This window comes from Arvicola amphibius, chromosome 4, assembly GCF_903992535.2.
Source record: "Arvicola amphibius chromosome 4, mArvAmp1.2, whole genome shotgun sequence".
NCBI lineage: Eukaryota > Metazoa > Chordata > Mammalia > Rodentia > Cricetidae > Arvicola > Arvicola amphibius.
This window is the reverse complement of record NC_052050.1, coordinates 52,551,133-52,568,958: the sequence shown is the minus strand read 5'-3', so window position 1 is coordinate 52,568,958 and position 17,826 is coordinate 52,551,133. Positions and strand designations below refer to the sequence as shown.

General features: G+C 48.3%; 1 protein-coding gene across 1 annotated transcript in view; it reads left to right on the top strand.

Moving 5' to 3' along the window:
• The first annotated feature begins 2,460 nt into the window (after nucleotides 1–2,460).
• Pik3r5 (phosphoinositide-3-kinase regulatory subunit 5) overlaps nucleotides 2,461–17,826 on the top strand; it is a 67,496-nt gene continuing 52,130 nt past the window's right edge. The window contains exon 1 of the mRNA XM_038326462.1: nucleotides 2,461–2,578. The gene's annotated coding sequence lies outside the window, so the exon portion shown is untranslated. The remainder of the gene's footprint in view (nucleotides 2,579–17,826) is intronic.

Genomic DNA, 17,826 nt, shown 5'->3' with positions numbered 1-17,826 from the left:
TTAGAGGATGCTAATGGTTCTCATTGGGTCATGGTCTCTCAAACATCTGGGTTGTCTGTTCCCCAGCTCACCAGGAATCAGTCTTTCCTGGGAAGAAATGGTGGTTGATGTGATTTGCTGACTGGCTGTGAGTACAGAGTGGACAGTTGATAAGGGAAGTGACTGAGTGGAGGCGATCTAAATAGAAATCTGAGTGTGAAAGGCAGAGAGGGATGGGAACCCAGTGAAGACTCCCTTCCTGGTGCACTGGGTAGTGTGGTTTGCCATGAGCAGAATGTTAGCTTTAAAGGACGCAGGCTAGAGTTGGGATGCGAGTTGGCTGTCTAGGCTTCCTACTTGGAAGCTTTGCCCTCTGCACAGTGCTGATAAGGGCTGGAGCCTGTTGGGAAGGTGTCTTGGCACTGATGACTGCGGTGCCGAGGTGCAGCAACAGCAGAATCACAGAGTTTCAGCTTAAAAGAGAAGTCGGGGGGCTGGAGAGATGGCTCAGAGGTTAAGAGCATTGCCGGCTCTTCCAAAGGTCCTGGCTCTTCCAAAGCTCACAACCATCTGTAATGGGGTCTGGTGCCCTCTTCTAGCCTGCAGGCATATACACAGACAGAATATTGTATACACAATAAATAAATAAATAAATATTTTTTTTTAAAAAAGAGAGACGTCGGGGTAACCATTTCGATTGGGATGGAAGGACGGATGAAACTGCTCTGGGGGAAGAGAAGCAATCTCATGCAAGGATGTAACGATTCCAATATTAAAGGGAGGTTGAAGAAAAAGAAACAGTGGTCTGAGGTGACAGGGGTTCAGGAGCCAGAGGGGGGAGTTTCTTCGGAAAGGTGGTAACAGTAAGGTCTGAATGCGCACCCTGGATTTGGCATTTGAGGTTTTCCTGGTGACCTTCTTTTAGAACATTGTGGAATAAACGTAAGATGAGGAAGTCAAAACAGGGCAGGCTGCTCTTTGGAAACATCAGGCAGTGAAGGAGAGGAGAGCCATTGTAAACAGCCATGTTTGTAAGCAAAACAACGAAAGAGGTGATCTTGTTGGGGCGCAGCCAGGTGCCACTAAGTGACAGAGGCACTTGGGTCTTCCCAGCTGCACCGGGAAATGTTTCTGCTAGCTCTCATTCTAATTTCTGTCCAGAAGATGCCAGGTGCTCTTGAGGTCTGGCTGGTGGTCAGCCCTGTAGGGACAACAACACACCCAGTGTTGAAGGGAGGATCATTTCAAACTCAACATCTGGGCCACAGCTGCTAGTAAGAGAGCGTCATCGGAGGGCAACTCACTGGGTTTCCGAGGCTCAGAGCTTCCTGGGGTGTGGGTTTTATTCTTCCTTCAGTTTTAGGAACACCAAAGACACAGAAGTTAAACAGCTCAAAACTTTCCTGGCACTTATCTGGCTGTGGATAGCGTTCTGTTCCATCTTTCCATCTGGCGCATACACTGTCAATCTTGTCTGCTCCTTTCCTCTGCAGGGGAGCCGGCTTCCTCAGTCTCTTGCCTCTTCCTCTTACAAATGTTAGCATGTTTGTGCTGAGCAAAGTAGAGTCGAGGGAAACAGTTGTGCGGACCACGTTGCCCAGGGCTGGGCTCCCCGCTCTGTAAACGGGTGGTTAGAGGCGAGACCTCTGTGGAGAGGTCCATGACGGGCATCGAGCCCCTTCCCTCCACTTCCAACTTCTGTGCCCTCCTGAAGGGTACTTTCTGTTTCTGTACATTTGGGGAAGTTGCCTTTTCTTGGTATTTAGGGAGTCAGGAAAAGAAAAGCCATTGGGTTTTCACATTAGCTTTCAGGTAGGGCTGTGGCTTTTGACCAACAATAACGTATGACCTTGTGGTCGGTTTGGGACCTACGCCTGGGAAGGTGGGGACTGTCCTGAGGAGACAGGAGATTCTGGTACTGTGAAGAGGTGATGGCACACGGCACCAGGGGCTGGGGAAGCAGTGTTGGAGGTTTGGATTGGTTGGAAGTTTCTAGGAAGGTCCTTGTAGTCAGAGTGCCCATCCAGCATAGCAGGGGTGCAGGCCTTTTAAGGGTTAAGAGCACCCGAAAAAATAGAAGTAGGAGGAGGAAGTGGGGCTCTGGTTGCAATGTGAGAAGGAAGCAGCTCATCCGAGCTTCCTCTTTCTCCTCCTTCCCCGAAGCCCCCACCCACCACCCCTTCTGCGCAGACACAACGCTCTTCCGCCCCCCCACCCCGAACCTCACCTTACTCTTTTGGGGGCCTGTATGTTCGGTGCTGGTACACCAGCCGGAGCCTGTTGTTACCAGGCATGTGGGGTCCCAGTTCAGGGCAACTCCTCAGTTGCTCTGAATCCTACCTAGAGCACGAGGGCTGGTGGTACCGTCCTGAAGCCACCCGGCCACTAGAGGGCGGGAGAGCCTAGCCGGGCGGCTAGCCCTGCCCAGACCACGCCCCCTTCAAGCCCCGCCTCAAAGGCCCCGCCCCCGGGGTTGTAGATCCTGGACAGATGCTGGGACCTGTTGCCCGGCTCCAGCAGCGGCACGGTGGACTGGGCCTTACCCAATCAGCAGGGAGTCGCCGCTGGAAAGGGGCTCGGCGCCCGGCGGGGACTGCAGGTGTGTGACTGGGCAGCCAGGGGGGTTGCTGAGGGCATGCGTGAGAGCTGGAGGCACAGCCAGAGTGGGTCGGGACCATCCTGGAGCAGTGTACCCCAACTGCAACCTGTAAGCTGGGCAGTTGGCAGTCTTCCAGTCCCGCAGTTAAAGTCCACCTCGGGGACACGGGCCTAAAAATCCATGGGTGTTGTCCCAGAGACAGAAGGGGCATCCCCGGACTGTTATCAAGATTTAAGTAACTATGAGGCCAAGTGTGCGCGCAGCCTCCTGCTGGGTCACAGGCCACCCTGTGCTCTGGAGTAAAGGAGCCTGCAGTCCTCTGGCTCTGAACTCTCTGGGGAGCGTGAACAGCAGGATTCCTTTAGCATAGGGACCTGGGCATTGCCCTCTATGGAGTCTCAGGCTGCCCCATGTTAGTGAGCGTGACCCCCGCTTTTCTAGGGAATTGGGCGCCGAGCACTGTCCAGAGAATCACTGTGTACACGCTGGAGACACGCTTGTAGGAGTGTATGAATGTATGTGCACAGACACGTGTGTGCTCGAGTGCCGGCATGATGGCCCATCCGAGGGGAGTGGTGGTAAATATGTAAGACGTTCAGGACAGTAGGAGGAAGGAGGCTCTTCAGAGGGAAAAGGAAGGCGAGATGAAAGCAGCAGGATGTGGTATAAAGTGAGTTAAGCCTCCTGCCGAGAGGAGGGGTGGCTTTTGGCAACCGGAGAGCTGAAAGCAGGCCGACTCACCTGAAGGCCCGTTCTGAATGGCTGAACTCCCCTTTGCTTTGGGCTTGGCTTTCTTTTGCCTGCTGTGGACCACCTGGTAAGGTCGGGTTCCCAGAACTGTGTTTCGCTCCTGCAGTGCCTGCCAAAACAGAATCGCTGGGCCCCAGCTGTACAGGACAGCTTTCCAAGGTGAACCAGCTTTTAAATAAGGTCCTTAAGGGCCATGGTGGTGGTGACGCTGTTGCTTGGGAACCATATGTAAAATGTAATAGAGATCCGAGTTCCAGCCAGGCCCTGGCATATGACATCCCTCTGCCTGCCTCAGTCTCCTTATTGTAAAGCAGGCTGGTCCTCTGATCTACAGGGCCATGTGGGAAAGGAAAGGAGGACAGGTACAATGAGAGCTCCACAGGAGATACCCACTTAGGTTCCTTACAAGTCCATAGAACACCTTTATTTAAAGAGGCTCATCCCAACCAAGGGGCTGAATTGTGAGCTATGTGAATGTGTATAAGTAGCCTGGTATGAGATCTCGCCTTTGGCACAGATGAACGGAACGACAATGCATATTACATATAAACACATATCCCCAGTTTGGAGATGGACGTGTGTTCACATTTTATTTCTATGGATCAGTTATTATTTAAAATGTTTATTATTCATTTTGTGGGTATAAGTGTGCATGTGTGTGCTTGCCATGGTACATGTGGAGGTCAGAGAGCATCTTGAGGGAATTGGTTCCCTCCTATTCGGTGAGGACTAGGGAACAAACTCAGGTTGTCAAGCTTGGAGGGAAGCCATCTTCCCTGCTCTGTTTATTTGTTTTTTTGAGGTACTCAGTCTGTTCCCCCATGCCCACCAATTCAGTATGTAGCTGAGACTCGCCTTGAGCTCGCAGGTGCTGAAATTACGGGCAGTTCTGCTATGCCCACTTTACATTCCTAGTGTAGCAATGTTAAAAGATAACATATTATAATTATAATAAGCCCTAATAGTTCTTTCCTTGTCAGCACACAAAATGATGGTGCATCTTTACAATAAATGGCATCTTACAGTCTTTTAAATGTAGGGCATATTTTACAGATTTGGGGAAATGCTTTAGAGGTACACGGGTACACGCAGAATTATGTCATTTCCAATTCTGCATACATTTAAGAACTCATACTTCATAAACATATACTTAAAATGTTTTGTGGTGCCTAGTTTTTGGGTTTTTTGTTTGTTTTTGTGTAGCCCCTAGCTGACCTGAAATTCATTGGTGTAGATCAGGATGGCCTTGAACTTACAGAGATCTGCCTGCCTCTGCCTCACAAGTGCTTTTTGAATTGCTTTTCAGCAGACATTAAAGGCACGCACCACCACAACTATAATATCTCGTTTTAAAGACCGTGTTGGCTGCTTTGTTAAGTCGTGCACACCAGGCCCGATTTAGTAACTTCTCCGGCATGTGATCAGCTAGTTCTAACCCGCCCTCCTCTCTCGCACCCGGGACCTGCTTCGGATACATCCCCCACCACTACTCTTCCATCTTTCTACGTGACTTTTCCCCCTTAGGCTGCAATTTTGTGGTGTATTGTACACTGTGCTAAGTGCTTCGTGCCCTTTCGTCTTGATATCCACACTGAGATAGCTGTGGCTATCACCCCCACTTTGCAGATAAGGAAATGAGGTGCTGAAGCCACTCAATCAGAAAATGCCAGACCTGGGCTGACTCTGGCATCTGCTCTTGACCAGAGAGGGGGAAACTCCAGTGGTGGCCTGTGGTCATCAAGTATGGGCCTTGCCTTGTTCTTCTGAGGTAGTTCCCCACTTTTCTTCTAGGCTGGCAGCTACCTTTTGGATAATTGGGATTATACGTTAGGTGACTTCTGGGTGTTTAAGGCATAGATATCACAAGGGGATGATAAGTGAGAAGGCAGATAGCTTTCATAGCTCAGAGTACGGCTCTCCTAACTATCATTTGGGTCCCAGATTCTGGCCAGTAGAGCTTGGCCTCAGGGGGGCTCCTGCCTCATGTTGCTATCATGATGGAAGACCCAAATCTACCCCCAGCCTAGGTCCATTCTGATTCCTCTTGAGAAGCTCAGTCTGACCTCAACTTTGAAGATACTGTTTCATCGCCGCCCCCCCCCCAGACTGCTCTCCCCTTTATCTACCCACCTAGTGAACTGAAAATTCCTCTTTCAGTGGACAGTTCAAGCTCCATCTTCCAGAGTCTTCCCCAACTCCGATCTCACCCTGCAACACTAAGCTACTGTCCTCCATGGCCTCCCTAGGTATCGCTGACTGCCTTGGCCCACAGGGACTTACCAGGAACTGACACAGCTATGACCTGTTCATGATCAGTGTGGCTTCAAGTTGTCACCACTTCAAGCTGAGTCTCCCTGGGATCTCGGGCAGGAGGCCCTCCCTGCACATCCCACTAGAAGCTGCGTAGGTGCAGGATAGTGTCAGGGTCAGCAGGGCGGGGTCCCTAGAGACTGTTGTGCTTCTCATTTTCATGTCCTCTGGAGTCTTGTTATCGTGTTGACTTAGGCAAATGAACTTGTGTGGTTTCTTCATGGCGGGGGCAAGGTTGGGATGTGGGAGGACTGAAGGTGGATTCCAGCCTGGGGTCCTGTGTCTACCTCACTGTAGCCACAAAGCCTCGATTACAATCAGATGCCTCTCTGAGTGTCATTTCCCCTGTCTACATGACAAAAGTGTGGCATTTGATCCTGCCCAACCCTCCATAATCAGCACTTTCCCGTGGAACATGCTCGGTGTACAGTCATGGACCAGGCCCAGAAGACACAGGAGAGCAGGCATTGCTCCTACCTTCAAGGAGATGTGGTCTAGTGGTTCAGGACACTCAACACAGAGAAGGTCTCATTCTAAGTGTGGGAATTACATGCTGCTGTGGGATTACAGGAAGGGAGTTTAGGGTTTAGAATTATGTCATATTTCATTTGAGACCAGAGAGATATGCAATAAAAGAAGAGAATACTCATGATAATAACAAGATGAATAATTGCCAGATACCTGCTGTGGCTGTGGATATCTTTCCTCATGAGTTTGTCCCCCAACAACTCAGGGATTTCCTTCTTCTGAAATTAGATGTCACAACTGAATGTTGTGACCTGAGCCCACACTTGATATGGGATCAAGGATTCTTTTCATGTTCCTTCCCTTTCCCTTACCCCAAGGTGCAATTTGTAGACATCGAGGTCTTAAATACTGTTGCGGTGGGGAAATACTCCCTCTTCTTTCTCTTTGTTTATTACTGGAGATCATGTACCACTCTGGACCCTTGGTGGGTCATGCTTTTCCCAGGCAGTTGCCCTGGGAGTCTCTCCATCCACAGAAAAGTCTACCCATGATAGCCATGCCCTATCTGCCCCCTCTTGGTCACTGTGTTCTCGCCAAGTTCAGAAACCCAGCTCTTGATTTTCTGTGTCATGTAATAAGTCTCCCGACTTCTCCATCTTCCAGCTCCCACTTCTCTGTTGAAAGCTGTCTTCCAAGAACTCCGACATCCACTCGGACATACGACTGGGTGTTTGGTTGACTGTTTGTTCCTGTGTGGCTCCGTGGTGTGGGCTCTTGTCAGACAAATCTTCACACAACCACTTCCACCCAAACTGGCCGACGTGGCCAACCTCCACTTGGGGTTTTCTGCATTAGTTAGATCACGTCGTCTACACCTACAGTTCTTCCAGAAGAGTCTGAAACTCTCTAGGGCAGTGGTTCAAATGCTGCGACCCTCTAATACAGCTGTTCATGTTGTGGTGACCCTCCCCCAATCATAAAATTATTTTCGCTGCCACTTCACAACTGTAATTTTGCTACTGCTATGAATCATAGTATAAATGGCTGTGTTTTCCAATGGTCTTAGGTGATTCCTGTAAGAGAGTCATTCAACCCGCCAAACAGTCGAGACCCACAGGTTGAGAACCGCTGCTCTAGGTAGTGGGCCCCTTTGAAATGCCAATGAAAGGGTAAATACACATGTATATGTGAACACACACACACATACACGGTCTCTTTTACATAAAACTCTAAGGTCTTCTTAGACTTCTTTAGCCTAGAGCCTGGCTTAGTAAGCTATGTCCCAGAAAGCACAATGGTTTCTGTGCAGTGAGACTCCACAGGAAAGGCAGCTGTTGGCAGAGGCAAGCTGCAGGTGGCAGTGGGTAATGAGTCCTCAGAGGGCACCCGGGGAATCACCTTAGTGACTCTCTAATGAGACTTTGAGGCACGTGATAGGGGACCGCTGAACTTCGTGATCTCACACTAAGGACAGCCTTGGACTTTATGTTTTAATGTGAGATCTCACTCTGTAGCTCTGACTGGCCGCTCACTCGCAATCCTCCTGCCTCCATCTCCTGAGAGCTGGAATTGCAGGCGTGTGCTGCTATGCCCAGTTGCCATCTTCTGGATTACGTGTGGAGATTTGATCTCAACCTATTCCCAAGATGGTGGACAAGTACGCCTTTGCTAGAGAGTGATGACCCGGAGCTCCTCCACTCCGCTCCCCAGCCAGGAGGTTGGATTTATGCCCGGGACTTGACAAAGAAGACATGGCCACCATCAGTTCTTTGCCACTTCTGTCTCCAAAGCCCTGTTCCTGGAGATTGGCTTGTCTTTAAGCCTCCTTCTTTGATGTGGTTGTGATGCATCAGCAGCAAAAGAATATGTGGAAAGACATCTTCTTCAACCGCTCCTTTACAAGGAATGTTAAAAGCATGACCGAATATTAAGGCTGTCAAGCACATTTTTAAACATTTACTAGGAATTTATTGTATTCTTTCACCTTGACTTGGGTTTAAATGACACATTATACTCGTAACTTCCTTTCCTTGAGCCTTCCTTGCATTTCTGGACTGAATTCAATAATTATTTTAAACGCAGTACTAGGTTTGCTCGGTGTGAGCCTCTTTAGTTTTGCATCTGAACTTAGGTGTTAGCTTTGCGGCATCATCAGACACCTGAAATAACTGAGTTGTAACAGGAAAGGGCTGATTTCGGCTCCAAGTTTTGGAGCTTCGAATCTATGATGGGTTGGTTTCATCGTATGAGGCTGTGGTGAGGTCGTAGCTGCTATGTGGTAGACTAAAACAGCTTACATCATGACTGGGAAGCCAGAGGGAGAGAGACAGAGAGAGACAGAGACAGAGACAGAGACAGAGACAGAAAGACAAGGGGACACAAAGGGAGACAGAGACAGACAAAGACATTCTGGAGTCTTTCAGTCTCCTACATAGGTGCAATCCAGTGACCTAAAGACCTCTCCTCAGCCCCCACTTCTTAAAGGTGCCATCACCCCCGAATAGCACTAGACTGGAGACCAATTCTTTAGCATACACGTACCTTTGGGGAGCATCTAAGGTTCCAGTTACCCCAACACATGATGAGTTCGCCCTCACTGCTGTCCTTAATGTCTAGTGTGCTGCTTTGCACGGTGAGCTTGGAGGCACCTCATCTCTTGTGCCCTGGGGCAACTTGCAGAGCAGGACCCTGGTCTGTCCCATGTCAGTTGTGAGACCTGCTCTCCTGCTGGGGTTCTCTGCTGCTGGACCCTGGCTTCCGTGCTCTTCTCTCTGCTACATCTTAGGTCTCTTAGGGGCACACCTCTTATCCCTAGCCACCCAGAACTGACACCGGAGAGCCAACTATGCTTCTTGACAGTCAACCACCCAGTCTTCACTTCACACGCCCTTCAGTTTGTGCGAAGGTGTTTTCCACAGGACACGGGTAGAAAAACCTCACCTCCCTCTGAGTGTAATTCAGCTGTCCCTGTCATCTTCAGGAGAATGCTGATCAAGCGCCCATGTTATGCCCAGAGAAATGTAACCAAGACGGGGGCGGCGATGACATGATATAAAATTATTTTAAAAACCCAAGTTTTTCTCTAAATAGAGACGAGTGAGGAGCCACCCTTCCTCAGATGTTTGAAGGGCCGTGTCCTTTGGAAAAGGTGACTCGGATGGAAATGGGTTCAGTGAGGGGAAATGAAAAGGAAATCGAGTTCAGCTCACTTCAAGGAGGGACTTAGAGAAAGTGCGAACAGGTCACAGGTTGACAGCGATCTCCCCGTTGGTGGAAGTATTTGGTGGGGGGGAATGCCTACTGGTCCCGCAGCTGTGATAGCTTAGAGAGTGGAGTGTGGAAAAACCTCTATACCTTTTCTCTCACTCCTAGCAATGGCATCTGACCAAAGGTGCACAAGATTGTTCTGTCTGGGAGTGGCGGCGCTCGCCTGTAAGAGAGTTGCCGTAAGTTTGAGGCCAGCCTAAGCTACGTAGCAAGAATGTCTCAACTTTTTTTCAAGTTGATTGTTCTGAAAAACATTATTCAAATGTAAGAAGTTTAGTGGCTTTGAGGGAGCAAATCCTAAAACTGGGCAGTTCCCTCAAAAGTCCCACATTTCTGCTTTGCAGTGTGTTCCCCCTGGCTCTTATAAACCATCACTGTCCATGGTGACCGCCGCGAGATTTTGCACATAGCCTGAGTCTGGGGTGTGAACTCTGCTTGGGGTCTTTTGTCCTTTGCTTCTGCTGATACACCAAGTTCTGTTAAAAGTTACCCAGGCAGACTCCATCCAACTGTCACAGCCAACCACACAACCTCCCTGGTGAGCCAAGTGTTAATGGCCTCTGGAATGTGGGACTTTCAAGCCAATATTTCAGAAAGCTTTGGATTCTGCATTCATTTCTACCCTGACATCTTTGGGAAATTTGGCCCACGACTATGCAGGGGGTAGGGGATTATAGGGCTGTGATGTGACAGACACTCAGGTTACTAGAAGGAACAGGAGATGTGGTTAAATCTTTGTACACAGTCTGTTGCCTCCTGGACCAGTTGACTCCAGGATTCTGACCTGGAAGTTTCTAGGCTGCTCTCTGGGTGCAGCCTTGTGGGAAGTGCTCTGATGGTATAGTAGAAAGGACCTATTCCTCCCCTCCTGGTGTCCCTTGTGACAAGACTCCCTGTAACTATAAGTCCCTTTTCAAGCCACAATTGTGGCAGTCTTTACTGTCAGTCAAGGCTTGATTGGACGGTTTCATTTACAGTCATGTTGACTTTATGTTGGAAAATTCCAATAACCTCTTTCTTGCCTATGTCTTTCTTGGGTTTTCCTCCCTCCCTTCCTTCCAGTATTAGTATCTCTTCCAGACTTCATAGTAAGACTGTCTAAAAAGCAAAAAAAAAAAAAAAACAAAACAAAACCAAAAAAAACAACAACCACAAAAAAAACCCAAAAAAAACAAAAACCACAAAACTTTTTTTTAAAAAAGTGATTGTTATGAAAACCTGACTTGAATCTAGAGGGGACAATCCTAAAGCTGGGCAATTCCATCAAAAGTGACTCTAATTTGTGGTTCTTCTGGGATTGCAAACATGTCCCACTGAGTCTCACTTCTTGAAAGTTTCTATGGAAGTCTGATGCTGTCTGTTGTTAACTGCGGTTTTCCCCTTCCTGCTCATGCCTCTAGCCAGCCAGTCCTCTTCTGGCCTTGGTCCTCTCTCTCCCCAGCTGCTGTCTTCAAGGGCACATTGGCTGTTTTCCCTTGGATGCACTGCGTCACTGTGCGCACACAGCTGGGACCCGACACACTTCCTCTATGGACTTCCCCATTTCTGTCTCCTCTGCAGCTCAGCTCTGGTCTGAAATGTTGGCATCATCTCCGATGCTGCCCAGCATCCGTTTCTCTCCACTCTGTCCTGTGGTGATGATGCTCCCTGACTCCCTGATTCTTTTTTCTTTTATCTCCCCATCCTTTCCTCCGATGTCCACTTGAGTTTCCCTCACTGTGCACCTGTGGAGGGCTTTTGTTACAGGCTCTTCCTTTCTCTAACAAGAGTCAAAATATTCTTTATTACTGCAGCCAGACCCCTTTGACTGCATCCCACTTTGGGAAAAGTCTGATGTCCTTGGTCTCCCTTAGGCTACAGTAGAGTCCCACTGTGTTCTTTATGAAGTCTCGTCCTCTCAAGCTCGGTTCCTCCCAAGACCTAACGTGCTCTTGCCACACACACACACACACACACACAGAGAGAGAGAGAGAGAGAGAGAGAGAGAGAGAGAGACAGAGAAAGAGAGACAGAGACAGAGACACACACAGAGAGAGAGAGAGAGAGAGAGAGAGAGAGAGAGACAGAGAGACAGAGACAGACAGAGAGAGAGAGAGAGAGAGAGAGAGAGAGAATGTTTTCAAGCATTTTTTTCCACTCCTGGGTCCCCAGTGCTTTGAGGCAGCCAGCCCAGGAAGACCTGAGCGACAGCCATAAGGGGCTGACTGGTAGGCTGAATTGCCCCTCTGTATTTGAACTCTCCCAGGGGGTTTCACGGCAACTCCCCCAGGGGCTCTACCTTCCAAGCATCTCACTGGCTTCGTGAGAGTAGCTGACAGGTTCAGATACTTCTGAACAGGACAAGGCAGATGGCCTCTAATACTGTTTCTGACCCCAGGGGCTCGGGCACACTGTAGGTGCTGACCCTTTTCCAGTATCCCTTTATCCATTCTGCATCAACAGAGGGTGGGTGGGTTGGGAAAAGTCCTGAGGAGCCTCTCCCAACCCCTGACAGGCCGCAGTCTGTGAAGGCTTGTGTACAGGAGGCTGGGGAAGTGTCTGTTTGCAACACAGTATTTACATGGCCTAGGGGCTTCCTGTCCCGCCTACCCAGTAGGCTGTGGGGCAACTGGGAGCTGTGTTTTCAGGAGTGAGACAAGAAATGCTTGGGGCATTTCTGGGGGATTCTTCAGACATCTCTAGGGGTGTTTGTCTTACCTGACCTCAGAGAGGTCAAGGGAGATGGAGAATACATGTGCTTAAATTGGGAAGAAAATACTATAAACAATTATGATTGTTTTACACAGTGCCCTTTATAACTTGCAAAACCACAAAGTGCCTTTCACAGACACAGCCCTGCAGAGGGATGGGAACCCTTTAGAACAACAACAGAAACAAGTTTCCTTCTCTGACTCCAAGAAGAGACCGTGGACCAGCAGGAGGAAGGACAGAATTCTTATTTTCCTTTCTTTCCTAGTCCCTCCCTCTTCCTTCCTGCTCTCTCTTTTTTTGCCTTCTCCCCCTTTGTCTTCCTTCCTTCCTTCCTTCCTTCCTTCCTTCCTTCCTTCCTTCCTTCCTTCCTTCCCTCCTTCCTTCCTTCCCTCAGTGTGTGGTATATGCATGTGTACATGTTTGTGTGTGTGTACTACACACATGTCTGGGGTATGTGCATGTCCACATGCTTGTGGAGTCCAGTGGTCAGTGTCCAATGTCTTCCTCTGTTGTCGTCCACGTCATTTCTTTTTGAGACAGGGTCTCACACTGAACCTGGACCTCCCCAATCCAACAAGATGAGTTGGCCAGGGAGCTCCCAGAATCCTCCTGTCCCTGCTTCCCCCCTCACCCCTACCCCTTCTCCCCACACTGGGATTGTAGGCTCCTTACATGGGTCCTGGGGATCCAAACTGAAGTCATCGTGTGTGAATGACCAACACTTTATGGACTAAGCCATCTGCCTAGTCCCCGCTTTGTTTCTCTGAAGGAGAGCCGTGCTTTTGGAGAGGAAGGAGCCTCTCTCTGGGAAGGAGTGGTCCATGGGAAAACCTGCCCAGCAGACAGAACTCCCATTTCGGATTTGGGGTTCACCTAGATGTAGAGTGTCACCTCTTCTGTACACGCATGCTGATATGGTCTTCCTGTCTCCTCATGGGGAATGGCAAATTCTGGGACAACCAACCATTTGCCTGGATCCATTGCCATGTCACCAGAGCCCCTTATTGTCCCCAGGCCCTGATGTAAATGTCTGCAAAGATCTTGGAAAGGTCTTTAGGTCTTCTTGGCCAGGAGTGCAGGAATGCCCTCCGCATTTCTCTGTAGTGAGAGGCCCACCTACCCCACAGCTCAATTTTAAAGATCCAAGGCTTGGTTTTAAGTTTTTATGTTTTTAGTTAGTTATTTTTATTTAATGTGCATTGGTGTTTTGCCTATGTGTATGTCTGTGTAAGGGTGTCAAGTCCCCTGGAACTGGAGCTGTGAGGCACCATGTGGGTGCTGGGAATTGACCTCTGCAAGAACAGCCCGTGCTCTTAACCACTGGGCCATCTCTTCAGCCCCGACAAGACCGGTTTTTAAAGTGTATTATTTCTCTGAACTCACCAGAGAAAGGATGGAATGTATGAGCCACCCAGCTTCAGGGCTGAGGTGTGAAAGCCTGTATGGCAGTGACACTCTGGACTGTGGGTTATGATGTGAGAATATTGGTTTATGTCAGAACATTTGCTATGAACGGTAAAGGAAAACAAGGAGTGATAAAGGTGTGGCCCTCTAAAGGATTTGCTAATAAAAATATCCAGTTACTGGGTGTGATGATATACATGCTTTTGAACCTAGTACTTGGGAATCTGAGGCAGGAGGATTACCATGAGTTTTAGATGCATCAAGACAGAAACTTCTCTGAGGCTATGGAGGAAGATGAGAAGCAGTGTTGAACCAGCCTGAAGGTGTCAGAAAAAAAAAAAAAAAAACAGTTCTGAATCTCTGAGGCTGAGCTCAGGCCCAAATTTTGTAAACTATTCAGTGTTGTGTGGAAAGTTTGTTCCAGAAGGTACCTGAGCCAGATGTGCAGGAGAGCAGTGATGTGGAGGAGCTGACAGACACAAGCCCTCAATGGGCCACACAGTGATGGACCAAATAAGGACACCTCATGGATGTCACCAACTGCCATTCCTTCATGTCCCGCTTTGGCCCAAAGCTTTGAGCTTCCCTCTGAGGTGATGTAGCTGCCTGAGAATGCCTTTTGTAGGCCAAGGCTAAATTCTACAGTCCCCAGGCTCCTCTGAGGGGAGGATGAAGGACTTGGTTGGTTGGGACTAGGGTCACCGTGCAATGAAGGCCACACTCCCACCTTGGGTCTAGAGCTCAGCCTCTTGAGAGAATGTCATCCATTCCTTTCTCTCTCACCCACGTTTTCATAGATAAGGATTTCTTCCCGTGGGCTATAGCACTCCTAAGATTAGCTCAGAAGACGAAGGTAGGACCATCTGTCTCACTGAACTGTTTGCTGTCTTCGAGGGAGGAAAAGTAGTCATGAAAGGTTGTTTATTCTCCTGGTAACCTTATGGGTCAGTGGCAGATGGTCCCTAATCTGTCACTGAAACAGGAACTCTCACTCAGAGAATTGCGTCATTACTGCCTGGTCAACTCTGTGTATGCCTAAGAATGCCTCACCTGGGTCGGGGGATGGTGGCGCACACCTTTAATCCCAGCACTCGGGGAGGCAGAGGCAGGTGGATCTCTGTGAGTTCAAGGCCAGCCTGGTCTACAGAGCGAGTTCCAGGACAGGTTCCAAAGCTACAGAAAAAGAAAGAAAGAAAGAAAGAAAGAAAGAAAGAAAGAAAGAAAGAAAGAAAGAAAGAAAGCAAGCTTGGCCTGAAAAATCCCTGAGTCCCTGTCACTGTGGCCTCTAGAACAGGTCACAAAGAGGCAGCAACCCATCTAGAGTTGATGCCACTTCTCTGGAGGACTTTTATGAGGTGTCCTCCTACAAGGGAATTTTGGACACACAGTATGGTCTTCACTTAAGGTCACACCATCAATCATACTCTACAAATTTGGGGGAAATCCATTGTTTGTATCAAAATGACACAGAAAGAGATAAACAAAACACTCCATTTCTGACTCAGCATGGACAGAGGCATGAGCACATCGGCTGGTCTGTTGTATTGGAATAGAACCAGACCACTAGTGGCTTAAACAAACAAGGAGTTTATTTCCCTCTCTTATAACAGCGGAGTGGGAGTGAGCCAGATGGTTTTTTTCTTCATTGTTTTTTTAATTGATTTTATTGAGCTCTACATTTTTTCTCTGCTTCCCTCCCTTCTTCTCCCCTCCCTTTCAACCCTCTCCCATGGTCCCCATGCTCCTAATTTACTCAGAAGATCTTGTTGTTTTCTACTTCCCATGTAGATGAGATCCATGTATGTCTCTCTTAGAGTCCTCATTGTTGTCTAGGTTCTCTGGGATTGTGAATTGTAGACTGGTTTTTTTTTTTTTTTTTTTTTTTGCTTTATGTTTAAAAACTACTTGTGAGTGAGTACATATGATAATTGTCTTTCTGGCTCTGGGTTACCGAGCAAGCCAGATGTTACGGACAGCCTCGCAGGTCAGGAACCAAGATTCCTTCTAACTGTGGCTCTTTGCTTCCTCCGTGTGTAGCTTTCATCCGATGGTCTACGATAGCTGCCTTAATGGTTACTATCACCTCTTCCATCTGGCCTTTGAGTGGAGAGCTTGGAAGGGGCAGATGTGATTCCTTTAATAGTATGCTTTGGAAGTCACCTTCCTCAGTGTCTGCCCACCCTCCAGGGACCGCACCGGAGCATGGGGAAAGGTACCCTGAAGTTTCTAAAGGTTACCGTTAGAGAAGAAAGGAGAGTGGATAGAAGGGCAAGCAGGAGTCTCAGTCATATTTGAAATCTGCTCATTTGAGTGACTTCACCACCACCACACTTCATTGCATCTGCCATGGAACACACATGTCCTGAGAGCCCCGCCAAAAACTACAAATAAACAGTAGCATGTGTGTCCTAAGACACTGTCAGGTATGGCTCAGCAGGGAAGGCACTTGCTGCGTAAGCATGGGAAGTTGAGTTTGAATCCCTAGAATCTGCAAAAAGCCAGGCACATCTGTAATCCCATCATCTCTACAGGGAGGTAAAATCCAGACAGTCAGGGACTAGCCTGGTGTATCCAGCAGTTACAGTAAAAAGTCCCTGTCTCAAATAAGGTGGAAGATGAGGACCAAACCTGAGGTTACCATGTGACCTCCACATATGTGCCGTGGCTTGTACATATGTGCACTTATACACGAGTGTGCTCACTGACATCTACAATACCTCATATACACATCAAAAGTGACATGTTGTACCAAAAGATAGAATCATCTCGTGTCCATTGGTAGACAAATGTATACGCTATATATGTGCAGTGGAATATTCTTCAACCTTGAAAAGGAATGTAGTTCTAGCACCTATTATAACATGGATGAGCCTTGAATTCACAATGCAAAGTGAAACAAGCCGAACACAAAAGAACGAATACTGTCAGCTTCCATTTATGGGAGCTACCCCCTGCTGTCAAAGCCAGAGGGATGGCAAGGAGATTAGAGATGGCCAGAGCGGAGAGGGAGGGGAACAGAGTTAGCATGTAGCACGTGTGTCTTAATTCTGTGCAGGATGATGAAAAGGTGTAAAGAGAGGGATGGCTGCATGTGATATGAAGCACTTTATGCCACCGAGCTGCACATTGTATGTATGGACATTTCATGTTTTGTAGATTTTTAGCATATTTTAAAAAGATGGCACCCCACACAGGTCCGACAGCAGAGGTCTCTGGCATTTTATGGTGGATGTCCCTAGAGACAAAGATGCTCAAACCTTCTATGTGAGATGCCAAGGAACCACCCAACAGAGCTACCTTCAGGGTCATGTTTATTTATAGTGTCATGTTTATTTATAGTATCTCAAGATTGTTACAATTCAGGGCTGTTGTTTTTGTACCCGTTTGCTTTGGTTTGTTACAAATCAACAAACCCCCTTTAGCCCCTGGAGTGCCAGGATCCCCATCCTAGTGGTCAGGAACTGCCTCTTACCCGCACATAGAGACTATCACCTTGGGGGCTGCGGGGTTCCCTTGCCCCTCTGGCCCCTTTTGCCCGTCTTCCTCTCACTTAGCTGTCATTTTCTCCAGTTTTACAGACACTCAGCAGTGGTTCCTTTTCTTCATTTGTCCAAGATGAATTTATCCACCCTACTACCCAAAGTTTAACATAAGCAGCAGGCCCTGGGGTAAGCTCAGGGGTAGAGCGTTTGCCTAGCTTGTGATTTCATTCCCACTGCTTCAGCTCCCCCCTTTTTTTAATCAGAGCCTCTCCCTCAGTCTCTCTTCTCTCCCTGGCTCCTGAAAACTCCTAGCCAGTTGAATATGTCATTCATCAAGTCAAACTTCAGCAATGGCTCCACACAGTCCATGTATAAACCCCTCTGTCCTTAGCCTGCCATCAGAGACCATTCATAGTCTACCACACCAGCCCAGACAGCTTCATCTAATGTGCCATGCCGTGCTTTAGCCTTTAGAGCAGTGGTTCTCAACTTCCCCGAGACCCGTTAATACAGCTCCTCGTGTTGTGCTGACCCCCAACCATAAAATTATTTTTATTGCTACTTCATAACTGTAATTTGCCACTGTTATGAATCATAATGTAAATATTTTTAGAAATAGAGGTTTGCCAAAGGGGTTGTGACACACAGGTTAAGAACCACTGCTTTAAAGGGACCAAATGGCTCCTTATAGAAATTATACAGTCTCCCACCCCTTGCCTTTCTGCTATCCACTCCTCACCGCCCAGGACAGCTCCTCCTTCTGGAATACTTTCTAGAAGCTCCTCCTCTACAGAAGCTTAGCCAGTGACCACTCTCCCACCTCCAAGCCCCTACTGCATCTCCCCTACGGTGACTCCACTGGTATACCGAACTTTT